The sequence below is a fragment of the Adiantum capillus-veneris genome, chromosome 5 (assembly GCF_014529385.1).
Source record: "Adiantum capillus-veneris isolate H3 chromosome 5, ASM1452938v2, whole genome shotgun sequence".
Taxonomy (NCBI): domain Eukaryota; kingdom Viridiplantae; phylum Streptophyta; class Polypodiopsida; order Polypodiales; family Pteridaceae; genus Adiantum; species Adiantum capillus-veneris.
The window spans coordinates 97,730,244-97,744,285 of NC_140935.1; the positions used below are offsets into that span (position 1 = coordinate 97,730,244).

General features: G+C 45.2%; 1 pseudogene across 1 annotated transcript; it reads left to right on the plus strand.

Moving 5' to 3' along the window:
• LOC147457793 (uncharacterized) lies at positions 1-11,248 on the plus strand (annotated as a pseudogene). Its single transcript, XR_015188256.1, has 6 exons — positions 1-238; positions 341-1,813; positions 8,284-9,202; positions 9,286-9,570; positions 9,673-10,998; positions 11,047-11,248. The product of XR_015188256.1 is annotated as an uncharacterized LOC147457793 (transcript).
• Positions 11,249-14,042: the final 2,794 nt, after the last annotated feature.

The window sequence follows — 14,042 nt, forward strand, 5'->3', positions numbered from 1 at the left end:
GGAGGAATGGGGTGTAAAGTCTTTTGCTGGCATGGATTTTCTACGGTTTCTAGTGCTATCTGGGAATGGCCACATCACAGGGAATTTCAGCTTGTTTCCCAAGGAGCTCAGATGGTTTCAGTGGCACATGTGTCCCCTTGAGTTTCTTCCTTCTCAGCTTACACTCAGTAAGGTTGTTGTCATGGACTTGAGCAAGAGTCAGATATCAAGCCTTTCTCAAGGTGGTCACAGGTTTGAGGTAATAGCAAAGCATGTGCCTTTCTCGTACTCGTTTTCCGAGAGGTTTCTTGTGGGATTGTTGAATGATAGCTTATTTTGTTTGCTATTGGTTGCTTTGCAGAATTTGCGGGAACTGATACTCACTGAATGCAAATTTATTTACAAAGAACTTCCTGATTTCGGTGTCTCTTGCAAAAACTTAGAGAAGTTGGATCTATCTCATTGCGAAGACCTAAAGAGTATACCGGAGAGTATCGGTTGTCTCATAAGCCTCACACACCTCAACCTCTGTTGGTGTGAGCAGCTAACGGTGCTTCCGGAGTCTATTGGCAGCCTCAGAAGCCTCACACGCCTCAACCTCGTTGGGTGCGGGCAGCTAACGGTGCTTCCAGAGTCTATTGGCAGCCTGAGAAGCCTCACACGTCTCGACCTCACTGTGTGCGGACAGCTAACGGCGCTTCCGGAGTCTATCGGCAGCATGAGAAGCCTCACACGCCTCGACCTCGATGGGTGCGGGCAGCTAACGGTGCTTCCGGAGTCTATCGGCAGCCTGAGAAGCCTCACACGCCTCAACCTCGGTAGTTCTTCTCGGGGGCTAACGGTGCTTCCGGAGTCTATCGGTAGGTTGAGAAGCCTCACACGCCTCGACCTCTCTGAGTGCAACGAGCTAACGGTGCTTCCGGAGTTTATTGGCAACCTCACGAACCTCACGCCTCGAGCTCCGTGTGTGCAGCGGGATAACGATGCTTCCGGACTCTATCGGCAGGCTCACAAGTCTCACACGCCTCCACCTCAGATGGTGCGGGCTAACGGTGCTTCCGGAGTCTATCGACAGCCTCAGAAGCCTCACACGCCTACACATTGAGGAGTGTTGGGAGCTAACAATGCTTCCAGAGTTTATTGGCAGGCTCACAAGTCTCACACGCCTTTGCCTCCTTGGATTCTCGAAGCTAACAGTGCTGCCGGAGTCTATCGGCAACCTCACAAACCTCGCACTCCTTCACCTTGATGAGTGCAGGGAGCTAACGATGCTTCCGGAGTCTATCGGTAGCCTCACTAGCCTCACACTCCTCAACCTCTCTGAGTGCTCGAGTTTAACAGTGCTTCCGGAGTCTATCGGCAGCCTCACAAGCCTCACACGTCTCGACCTCGATCGGTGTTGGGAGCTAACGGTACTTCCTGAGTCTATCGGTAGCCTCACAAGCCTCACACTCCTCTTCCTTCATGAGTGTGAGACGTTAACGGTGCTTCCGGAGTCTATCGGCAGTCTCACAAGCCTCACACTCCTCGACCTCGCTAGGTGTTGGGGGCTAACGATGCTTCCCGAGTCTATCGGCAGCCTCATAAGTCTCACACACCTCGATCTCGGTGGGTGTTGGGGGCTAATGGGGCTTCCTGAGTCTATCGGTAGCCTCACAAGCCGCACACGCCTCGACCTCGATGTGTGCTCAGGGCTAATGGTGCTTCCGGAGTCTATCGGCAACCTCAGAAGCCTCACACACCTTGACCTCTGTGGGAGCTCGGGACTAATGGTGCTTCCCGAGTCTATCGGCAGCCTCACAAGCCTCACACACCTCGATAATCTTACCATGTCGTAGTACCTTGTCTTCATGCCGAAGGATAGCTTCGGGTTGTAGCACCTCTTCTTGGTCTTCAACTTCGGGAGGGTCTTCAATAATTGGTTCAATTGGTGGCTCTCCTTTGTAGGACTTAAGTAAGCTTACATGAAAGGCATTGTGTATAAGACAATGGTTGGGCAACTTGAGTTGATAAGCCGTCTCATTGATAGGCTTCAAGATTTGGAAAGGACCATAGTATCTTTTTGCTAGTTTAGCATAATACTTTTGATGGCCCGTAGGATTTTTGCCCGTCGTTTGCCTTAATCGAGCCTTAGGAAACTTGAATAAGACCCAATCATTTTCTTTGAACATTAAGGCTCTTCTGTGCTTATTAGCAGCACCTTTTTGCCTTTGTTGAGAGATGGCTATAGCCTCCCTAATCTTTTGAAAAGATTCTTGTAGGTCACGGCTATACTCATCGGCGGCGAAGATCTTCCCATGTACTTTCAGTAGCAAGGGACTTTTAGGTCTTCCTTCTATGATCTCGAAAGGTGCTTTGCCCGTAGAAGTATGTACAGTATTATTGTAGGCATACTCTATTAGCGGTAAATACTTTTCCCATTGTGAGCGTTGATCTACTTCGGTAACATAAGTCTTGAGTAGATCGAGTATCGTAAGATTGGCTATCTCACTTTGGCCATCCGTTTGTGGGTGATAGGCCGAAGAGAAATTCATTCTTGTTCCTAGATTTTCAAAGAGACCTTTCCAGAAATTACTGGTCATTCTAGGATCTCTATCTGACACGATGGATGTGGGTAATCCATGGTGTTTGAAAATCTGAGATATGAAGAGAGTTGCCATTTGATGTGCCTTAATAGTCTTTTTGACAGGAATAAAATGTGCTTGCTTGCTAAACCTGTCGACTATTGTCCATATTCCTGTATTCCCATGGATAGACTTGGGTAATCCAAAGATGAAATCCATGGATATACTCTCCCATGGTGAATTTGGAATAGGCAATGGCTGGAGTAATCCAGGTTGCTTCCCTCTATCATACTTGGTCTTTTGGCATACTACACATTTTGAAACATACTCTTGTATGTCCACTTTCATGGTAGGCCAATAGAAATACGTCTCTACTCCTCGGAGAGTAGGTTGAATACCTCTATGCCCTGCATATGGAGGAGCATGGGATTCATACATAACCTTCTCGCGAAGGGAATGGGTAACACATAGCCTATTGCCGTGGAGAAGATAACCATCCTGCAAGGTGAATGGTTCCTCTTTCTTCCCCAAAGCAAGGGCTGACATTATGTCTCTAAAGTCAGGGTCAGTAGCATACTCATCTATCATATAGGATAGATCATTGTGAGTAGCTATAGACACCACATTAACTTTTGGTCGTCGTGAAAGTGCATCGGCAACTTGATTGTGCTTACCAGCTATGTGAGCAATATGGAAATTAAATTGCGAAAGAAAATTTGCCCACCTCATTTGTTTGTCGGAAAGCTTGGTTTGCGTCATGAAATACTTGAGACTTTGGTGGTCGGTTCGTAGGATAAATGGAGTCCCCAATAGGTAGTGCTTCCATGTGTCTAGGGCATGTAGAACAGCTAAAAGCTCTTTCTCATAAATGCCCAAGACTCGTTCATCACCATTGAGCCTTCGGCTCTCATATGCTATGGCATGCCCTTCTTGAAGCATAACTGCTCCAAGGCAATCACCACAAGCATCACATTGGACCTCAAATGGCTTTGAGAGATCCGGAAGCACGAGGACTGGTTGGGAAGTAAGCTTCTCTTTGAGTTTTTCAAAAGCATTTTGCTCCTTAGCAGACCATACAAACTTAACGTTCTTCTTGGTTAAGTCGTGTAGTGGTCCTGCTACTTGAGAGAATTTTGCTATGAAGCGTTTATAGTATGCACACATACCAATCAAGCTTCTTAGCTCATGTAGATTCCTTGGGTTAGGCCATGATTTTATTACCTCTAACTTTGATGGATCCATACGAATACCATCGTGAGAGATAATATGGCCTAAATATTGAATCTCTTGAAGGAAGAATTCACTTTTCTTTTGGTTGAGAAAAAGTTTGTTCTCCCTCAAGGCTTGAAAAATCACTTGGAGATGTTGCTTATGTTCCTCCAAAGACTTGGAGTAGATGATGATATCATCGAAGAACACTCCAGTGAATTTTCGATATGGTCTAAAAATTTTCTCCATCAAACGATTGAACGTAGCTGGTGCATTAGTCAAGCCAAAAGGCATGACTAGATATTCATAAAGACCAAATGTTGTGCGAAACGCGGTCTTTAAGATATCCTCATCCACTATCCTTATTTGATGATAGCCACTCTTAAGGTCAATCCTACTGAAGTAGGTAGAGCCTTGTAGCTTATCAAACAGATCTTCTACCCGAGGTACGGGAAATCTGTTTTTGATAGTGATATGGTTTAGTGCTCGATAGTCCACACACATATGGTATGTACCATCTTTCTTTTGCACTAAAAGGACTGGAGAACAAAAGGGAGAGGAACTAGGCCTCACCATCCCTTTGTCTACCAGCTCTTGTACTTGCCTCATGATCTCCTCTTGTTGAGCTTGTGAGACTCGATAAGGAGGTTTGTTAGGCGGTGAGCTTCCTGGAAGGAGCTCAATACGATGGTCATCATCCCCTCGTTTTGGAGGTAGGTCCATAGGGATATCATCGATGAACACATCTTGGAATCCTTTTAGAAAAGTAGACAAGTCTAACTCTTCTTGATTCCTATCATTTTCATTTGATGAAACATTGTTAGCTTTTAGAGACTCTTTGACATAAATCATGTACGCAGAAACTGAGCTCTTCATTGATTTATCAAAAGAAAGAGGATTTACAAGTGGAATAGTGCGACCACGCTCACTAGCATCTATATATATGTTCTTTCCCCTGTAGGTGAAGTAAATTCTCCTTTCAGGGAAATTCATGTTGGCAGCCATGCGATCAAACCATGGTGCCCCTAGGATAACATCCTGATGTTGGAGAGTGATGATCCTTTGCATAGGAGCATAGGAGAGTGATGATCCTTTGCAATGAGCATCCTCTTTTGGAGCTTCGATGGTGGAAGCCCTAGGAGTCTCATTGCGAATATTCTTCTTGGGGCAAGAACGATAGCCATGTCCTTGCTCCCCACACTTGAAACACTTATGGTCCTTGCGAAAAGCTTCAAGCTCTTCAGGAGAGAGTTTGTTTTTACCTTTGTAAACTCCCTTCTCCGTGGACCGATTGTTGTTGTTGTTGTTGTTGTTGAAAGTGCCTTGGGAATTATTTTGAGCATTGGATTTCCCCTTTGCATCATTTTTATCTTTGTTTTCCATGGGCTTGACATTACGTCTAGCCCCTTGATGGAAATTGATGCGTGAAGCAACCATGGTGTGGTGGATAACTTCGGTAACAGTACCGGGCCATTGAGAGTTGATATATTCGGCCATCTCTTCAGGTAATCCCGCACAGAATTGTTGTCTTTGCTCGGCAAAGTCTATCTTTTGAAAGACAGTAGCTTTGAGATGTAAATCCCAAAACTTATCTACATACTTGTTGATAGACTCATGAGAGAGGAGCTTCAAGCCGCGCCATTCGGTAAGAACTTTATCTTTAGTATCGCTTGGAAGAAATTGCTTCATGATGGAAACTCGTAGAGTTTTCCATGTCTTTGGGGCTTCTCCATTGCCACGAAGGCTAGCCCACCATTGACGAGCTGATTTTTGGAAGTGCATAGCTACATGGCGTAGCTTGGAGGACTCTGTGAAGCCCTCGTCCCCAAAGGCCGCATCAAATTGCTAGATGAAGGCCAACACTTTATCGGTAGCACCAAAGGTGCCATCGTAGGTGAGAAAAGAGATACTCTTTCCTCCCTCCTTGAACTTCTTTAGCTTTTGTGACCTTCGCCATGCAGGAAATGATTTTCGATGCCCTCCCCTCTTGTATTCTCTAGGAGAATAGCCATAACTTTCATCGGAAGAGAAGGAAGGTGAAGAAGAAGGAGAAGAGGGTGACCTCTTCCTAGCCCTTTTCTTCCTTTGTTTCCTCTCTTGCCTTTGAGAGTGATGAGGAGAAGGACTATGGGTTGCTCTTTTCCTCTTGGGAGGAGTAGGCGATCGTCTAGACCGCCTTCTTCGTGGAGCCACATCTTCAGAAGAACTTAGACTTTCATTGCTTTCTTTCTCTTTGGATTCCTCCTCTCGAATGGGAGAGAGTCTTCTTTTGGGGGTCTCATCAAGAGGCCTGCTAAGCTCTCTCTCCTCTTGGAGAGGAAGGGAAATTCCATAGGCACGAAGTTGTTGAGTAACTTCGGCTTGCAAGGTAGGGTTGCCCATAGCTTGTTGCAACCTAGTCACAAGATAATTCACAAACATGGGAGCATCACCATTAGCACCTTCATGTGCAAAATCAAAGCTATCAATGTTCATTCTACTCTCTTGATTATTGTCAGCCATGTTAACAAAATTTTATGTATGTACTTAGTGTATGCTTTGGCAATTCAAAACCTTAGTTGCCACTCCTCTTAGCCTTTGAAAATCGGCTCTTAAGTATCTACACCCACGGCTCAAAGTGGTTAATTATAGAGAATAGAGGAGTAGGTCTAACATAGCAGAGTTGCCAAGGGCTAGCTCCTTTCGGACTTCTTATGGCTCAATAATGGTAAAGCCGTAGGCAAGTCTAAAAAGATTCCATTATTAAGTCCAAAGCTCCCGAGGTGTGCACCATCCCCCACATAGTGGGCTTAACAAAACCGGTATTAGATCCCAGTTCCACTTACTCTATTATAATTAACAACATCAACCATTTATAGGCTACTTAAGGACCTCTCTTCTTAAGCAAGAAAAGAGAAACCAAATGCTCTGATACCAATGTACTGGAATTTGCCTATTCAATTTGAGAATAGCGGAATTTAATGAGAATACTTTCAAGAAATGATTTTGTGAGCATAGCGGGTAGACATAATTGAAGATAGCAACATAATCATAGCAATTAGTTAACTTGGCATAGACAATACTTTTGCAAGAGAGAGAGTTTAGAGAACATGACAACAATTGAGGACCGGATTTATGTGGAGCCGGTCCCCCCTCCAATAGGCATTTGTATTATGATTTCTCCCATAAAGAGAGACTTGTTACAATACAGTCTTTGTGTTCCTTGTGACCTAGGTGATGCCATGAAGATGGAAGGATTCATGCACCACAAACATAACATAAACTTGAAGAAAGCTTTAACTATCCCAAGCCTCAGTCCCAAGACCTCAAACACCTTCGAAGGTGGAGAGAGCTAGCAGGGAATGAGGGTAGGGAAGAGGAAGAAGAAACATTTCGTAAGAGAAAGAATTAGTTCCTCACTTATCATACTCTTGTTGCTAGCATACATAATAGCATAGTAATGAAGAAGAAGGAGATGGCAAGCTTAAGCATTGAAGCATGGCTCTTGGTTGGATTTGCACTCCATAGCCAAGAGTGTTGGTGTAGGCTCTCAACCTCTACTTGCTTGGAGAGGGAGCTCTTGCACTTTGCATAGCACACAATGAGAGTGATTGTGAGTGTGTGTGGGTGAGTATACCCCCTAGGCACCCCCCTAGCTTGCTTGGGTCGACCCCCCCTTGTAGCTCATGCCTGAAGCTCATTGGACCCCTCCAGGCCTAGCCAATCACAAGCAGGAGCCATTACAAGCAACATGGGTAGCCTTGGGACAAGTGTCCCCCTTTCCCCTTTGAGAGAGAGGACTTGATAAATGCTAAAACAATTAGATAATTCATGTAATTTATCATTGGACCCCTTTGAAGCCTAGCCAATAGGCTTCAAGCAACACATGAAGGTAACATGGGTAGGGGCCTGACATGTGTCCTTGCTGCCTCTTCAAGTTGGGGCTTCCCTTGTGTGTGTGAGTGGGTGTTCTCTCTCTAGCTCCTAGGAAAAGGGCTCGCCCCCCCTCTTGTAGGAATGATTTTGACTTTAGGTGATCAAGCACCTTACTCATCAAGCATGACAAAGCACTTGAACTAGGGGGTGTTCCCACAAGCATCTCAGGCAAGCTTCTCAAGGCACCTCAAGTACTTTAATCATGCAGCAAGTCAAGCACCTCAAGCATGGAGCCAGTCAAGCACCTCAAGCATCTTAATCAAGCACCTCAAGCATGAAAAACACCTCAAGCATGACAAGCACCTCAAGCAGGACAAGCACCTCGAGCTTGGGCCGGGTTCCCACCTCAAGCTCAGCCCTAGCTCACTTAAGGTCAAAAGGACTTTTACACACATTTATTGGAGGTCTTCAATGAAGCTAACCCTAAGGTCTTATGCTCCATTGGTTAGCCTTGCTCTTTGATAGACCATCTCCCTTTTGGGCCCCTTTACATTGGCCCCGTGTTGAGATAGATCTAAAAGCACATACCTATATCTTAACACTTGTTCCCGATTATTCTCCCACATTAAGTGATCAATTTAATATGAGAAAATCATTTGGGTTAGTTAGATATTAGATTTTATGACACCATTTACAAGGAATTTGATTGTTTTTACTTCATAGAGGGCGTGAGGTCAGAAGCTAGAAGCTATGGGCTTCGAATTGTGCAAGAGCGTATGCTTGGTGCCCTGCTAAAGAGCAAAGAGACAATCCCTGTTTCCAGTACTTCACATGGGAAGCAAATGTTGAGAGAACGCCTCTTGAACTTGAAGATCTTGCTAATTCTCGACGATGTTGATGACCGGGAGCAGCTTGAGGCGCTCTTAACACCCTTTGATTCATGCTGCCTCAAGGATGGTAGCCAGATTGTGATTACAACAGGAGATGAACAAATTGTCATCTGGGCAAAGGCCCACCATAGTCACTTCATGCAGGGGCTCAACGAGTCACACTCACATCTGCTATTTAACTGGCATGCTTTTCTTCGGCAAGAAGAACCCTCTGAGGATTTCAAGGCATTGGCAGGGAAGGTGGTTGATGCATGCAAGGGCCTTCCTCTGGCTTTGGAGACTCTTGGTGCGCACCTTTATGGTAAGGACATGGTTTTTTGGGTGGCAACAGTGAAGGTCCTCGAAGGCCATCGGCATACCCTCACACTCGCACAAAGGGAAGTGACCTCGATTTTGAGAATCAGCTTCGATGGGTTGGGCAGTGAAGAAGAGAGGTTAATGTTCCTTGATATCGCGTGCTTCATGCTTGGAGAGCACGAGGCCCGAGCTAAGAGATTATGCTGTGAATCGGATGCAGCAGTGCTCTACCTTGAGACCCTTAGACTTAAGTGCATGGTCAAGATTGATGAAGGGAGAAACCTTACTATGCACGACCATCTTCGGGATATGGGGTGAGAAATAGTGGAACGTAGCCACAAGAATGTATGGAAACGTAGCCATTTGTGGAATGAGGATGATGTGCGTCTTGTTTTGCAACATGAAAAGGTAAAATTGGTCTCAAGCTGTGTGTTTTCCATGTGACATGCAGTATTCGGACATGTTAGTACTGATATTGCTAAGTGCTGTAGGGAACAAGTTTGGTGCGTGGGCTAAAGCTTTTGACTTTGGAGGAAGGGGAGGAATGGGGTGTAAAGTCTTTTGCTGGCATGGATTTTCTACGGTTTCTAGTGCTATCTGGGAATGGCCACATCACAGGGAATTTCAGCTTGTTTCCCAAGGAGCTCAGATGGTTTCAGTGGCACATGTGTCCCCTTGAGTTTCTTCCTTCTCAGCTTACACTCAGTAAGGTTGTTGTCATGGACTTGAGCAAGAGTCAGATATCAAGCCTTTCTCAAGGTGGTCACAGGTTTGAGGTAATAGCAAAGCATGTGCCTTTCTCGTACTCGTTTTCCGAGAGGTTTCTTGTGGGATTGTTGAATGATAGCTTATTTTGTTTGCTATTGGTTGCTTTGCAGAATTTGCGGGAACTGATACTCACTGAATGCAAATTTATTTACAAAGAACTTCCTGATTTCGGTGTCTCTTGCAAAAACTTAGAGAAGTTGGATCTATCTCATTGCGAAGACCTAAAGAGTATACCGGAGAGTATCGGTTGTCTCATAAGCCTCACACACCTCAACCTCTGTTGGTGTGAGCAGCTAACGGTGCTTCCGGAGTCTATTGGCAGCCTCAGAAGCCTCACACGCCTCAACCTCGTTGGGTGCGGGCAGCTAACGGTGCTTCCAGAGTCTATCAGCAGCCTGAGAAGCCTCACACGTCTCGACCTCACTGTGTGCGGACAGCTAACGGCGCTTTCGGAGTCTATCGGCAGCATGAGAAGCCTCACACGCCTCGACCTCGATGGGTGCGGGCAGCTAACGGTGCTTCCGGAGTCTATCGGCAGCCTGAGAAGCCTCACACGCCTCAACCTCGGTAGTTCTTCTCGGGGGCTAACGGTGCTTCCGGAGTCTATCGGTAGGTTGAGAAGCCTCACACGCCTCGACCTCTCTGAGTGCAACGACCTAACGGTGCTTCCGGAGTTTATTGGCAACCTCACGAACCTCACACGCCTCGAGCTCCGTGTGTGCAGCGGGATAACGATGCTTCCGGACTCTATCGGCAGGCTCACAAGTCTCACACGCCTCCACCTCAGATGGTGCGGGCTAACGGTGCTTCCGGAGTCTATCGACAGCCTTAGAAGCCTCACACGCCTACACATTGAGGAGTGTTGGGAGCTAACAATGCTTCCAGAGTTTATTGGCAGGCTCACAAGTCTCACACGCCTTTGCCTCCTTGGATGCTCGAAGCTAACAGTGCTGCCGGAGTCTATCGGCAACCTCACAAACCTCGCGCTCCTTCACCTTGATGAGTGCAGGGAGCTAACGATGCTTCCGGAGTCTATCGGTAGCCTCACTAGCCTCACACTCCTCAACCTCTCTGAGTGCTCGAGTTTAACAGTGCTTCCGGAGTCTATCGGCAGCCTCACAAGCCTCACACGTCTCGACCTCGATCGGTGTTGGGAGCTAACGGTACTTCCTGAGTCTATCGGTAGCCTCACAAGCCTCACACTCCTCTTCCTTCATGAGTGTGAGACGCTAACGGTGCTTCCGGAGTCTATCGGCAGTCTCACAAAGCCTCACACTCCTCGACCTCGCTAGGTGTTGGGGGCTAACGATGCTTCCCGAGTCTATCGGCAGCCTCATAAGTCTCACACACCTCGATCTCGGTGGGTGTTGGGGGCTAATGGGGCTTCCTGAGTCTATCGGTAGCCTCACAAGCCTCACACGCCTCGACCTCGGTGTGTGCTCAGGGCTAATGGTGCTTCCGGAGTCTATCGGCAGCCTCAGAAGCCTCACACACCTTGACCTCTGTGGGTACTCGGGACTAATGGTGCTTCCCGAGTCTATCGGCAGCCTCACAAGCCTCACACACCTCGATCTCGATGGATGCTCGCGGCTAACGGTGCTTCCGGAGTCTATCGGCAACCTCATAAGCCTCACACGCATCGACACCGACTTCCAAATGCTTCTCTATGATAGTTCTGATGAGTGATTCGACAACTATTATTGACACTAGTACGGCCGGCCGCCTTTGGCGGCCTCTCTCTCTCTCCCTCTCTCCCTCTTTATCGCGTGCAAAGGGGCTTGTTTTTGTTTTGGACTTTAGCCTTCAGGTCGCAGATTGCAACATGTGTAAAGGGCTCCCCCTTTCGCCATATTATGTTAGTACATATTTGCATTCTTAATTTAAAATGTTCAAAAAGATACACTATCCACACTAATACCTAGGGATGAATCTCATTCGAATTCTAGCTAATTCACACCCTTTTCCTGAAATCAACTAGACATACATATAATATGTTCCTACAATTGTAAAAAACATAAAGTATTAGCAGAAATTGATTATGGTGAGTTCAAAACTAAAAGAAAGGGAGGAGGGAAGGCATGGGTTGTGTCACTGTGTGTGAGCATTGAGCAATACGACATTGAGGCCAGTTGGGAAGCCAAGTATTGAGGGCGATTGGGCAGCACCGTGGGAGCGACTTGTCTGGATGACAAGACAGCTTAGGAAAGGGCAATTCAAGCCTGAAGGTTTCTTTTTTTCTTTTAATTGGAGCTAATTCACCCTTTTCGTAAAATCGACCAAACATACATACATATAATATGTGCCTACAATTGTTAAAAAATGAAGTATTTACAGAAGATGCTTGGATTGATTGTGGTAGCTCAAAACTAAAATAAAGGGAGTAGGGAAGGCATGGGCTGTGTGTGAGCATTGAGCTGTACGACATTGAGGGCAGTTAGGAAGCCAAGTATTAAGGGTGGTTGGGCTGCATCGTGGGAGCGATGTCTCTGGACAACAAGATGGCTTAGGAAAGAGCAAGTCGAGGTTTCTTTTTTTTCTTTTAATCGGAGAGTTTTTTGTGTTGACAACACATTGACACAGAGACTTGTTGCTGACGGAGTTGCAAGTTTCGGATCTTGCGATGAATGATGCAGGGGGATTTTTAATCCAAAACATGATCGAGCTTTGAGTTGTACACAGTGGTTACATCATGAATTTGTTGTGTGTAGCCATGTGCCTGGAGCTTCTCCTCCAAGTAACAATATTGATTGTTTGTGGGCTCATTGTCTACATTAAAGTTTCTCATGATGACACTCATTTGTGTAGGATGGGATTGTTGCAGCAAGGTATAGAGTTGTGTGACCAACGCGGTTGAAGATGTGATTGGTGATTTGTAGACACATATGATTTCCCAATCAAGGTGTTCATGAATGGCTAATATAACTTGAATGATTTCTATCCTGGAGCTAGTAATGTTTTTGCAGAGTGGAGCTTGATTCTAGGCTTGTAGTAGATTGAAACACCTATTTTGCTGTGGTGATGGACATGATGAAACTTTGGTGCAAGATCATTGGAAGGATTTTTAGAACTTGTAAAATTCAGATTGTCTTTCATATGTTTGAAATATTGTTGGGTCAAAGGCTACTATGTTCATTGTCAAGCCTTGTGACCTATGGATAGTGCGTGCATTCGCTGCTTGTATTGGAAATTGAGTTCGGGAGACAGTGTTCAATGCATTTTTACCAATTGGAAAGTCTTTTGTTGTTTGAAAGATTGGTGTCCACTGAGGGCCAATGGGAATCGTATTAAGGTGCTGGTTCACATGTTGTTGTTTGGAGCCTGTTGAGGAATCAAAAAACTCTATCCATGCAATAGGACAATTAGCTCTACTTTCCACAAGTTTCAGAATTCCATCTGCGCCATTCACAAGACCATCGAAAATATCGATATTGCCACCGCAAATCTCAACAATCATTCCTGCTTTAAGATCCAAGGTTGAGGACAAGCCTGTTGTGTTTTGTGGATTGTTTGGAACAACAAGGTTTTTTGAACAAGTTTTATGGTGGTTGTCTCTCACATAGATTATGTATGCATGAGTAGGCAATTCCTACTCTCGCATGGATTATGTATGCGTGAGTAGACAATTCCTCAAAAACAAGTCAATTATGTGAGTCCTTCAAGTTATTGGTGAAGTATAAATGGGTGTTGTCAATTTGTTAAAGACTTTGTTGGTATGGTTGGTATTCAAGAGCAACAAATCCTTGGTTGTGTGTTTTGCTTTGCATATTCTATTGAGAACTAGTATGTGACCCGCGTGTTGCTGCGGCCAAGAAAAGCATGGCAATTTGATCTCTCTCTCTCACACATACATACACACACACACACACACACTAGAAACGTAGTCCTTGGAATCACTATAGAAAGATAACAATGCATATGTACGCCTTCTCTCTATCTTTCTATCTCTCTAAAAAAGCCTGATAATTGGATCTCTCTCTCTCTCTCTCTCTCTCTCTCTCTGTTTCTCTCTCTCTCTCATACACACACACACACACACACACAAAGGAATAGTAGTCCTCGGAATCACTCTAGAAAGATAATAATACATCTAAATGCCTTCTCTCTATCTTTCTCTCTCTTGTATTAGATCTTGAGATCAAGACTCATCAAGTAGGTCTTTGATATCTCTTTTATCACCTTCTTTCCTCCATTTCTCAATTCTTTTTAGTTGAAGACTTGCTCAATAGCTCTCTCTCTCTCTCTCATAATAAACACATGGAGTGCTTTTGGAGTGTTTTAGCCAGCACTCACTCAACGATACTGAATTAGAAACATAAAAAATACAACATTGCCATGCTCCAACTTTGCCATGGATGCAAAAAGAATGACACTTAACATCACAACCTTAACTTTTAAATTGAAAGACCACCTCCAAAGTTCAAACAAACTACAAAGTTTAGAAAACCTAAGTCAAAGTTAAGAGAATCTAAAAAGTGCAAAG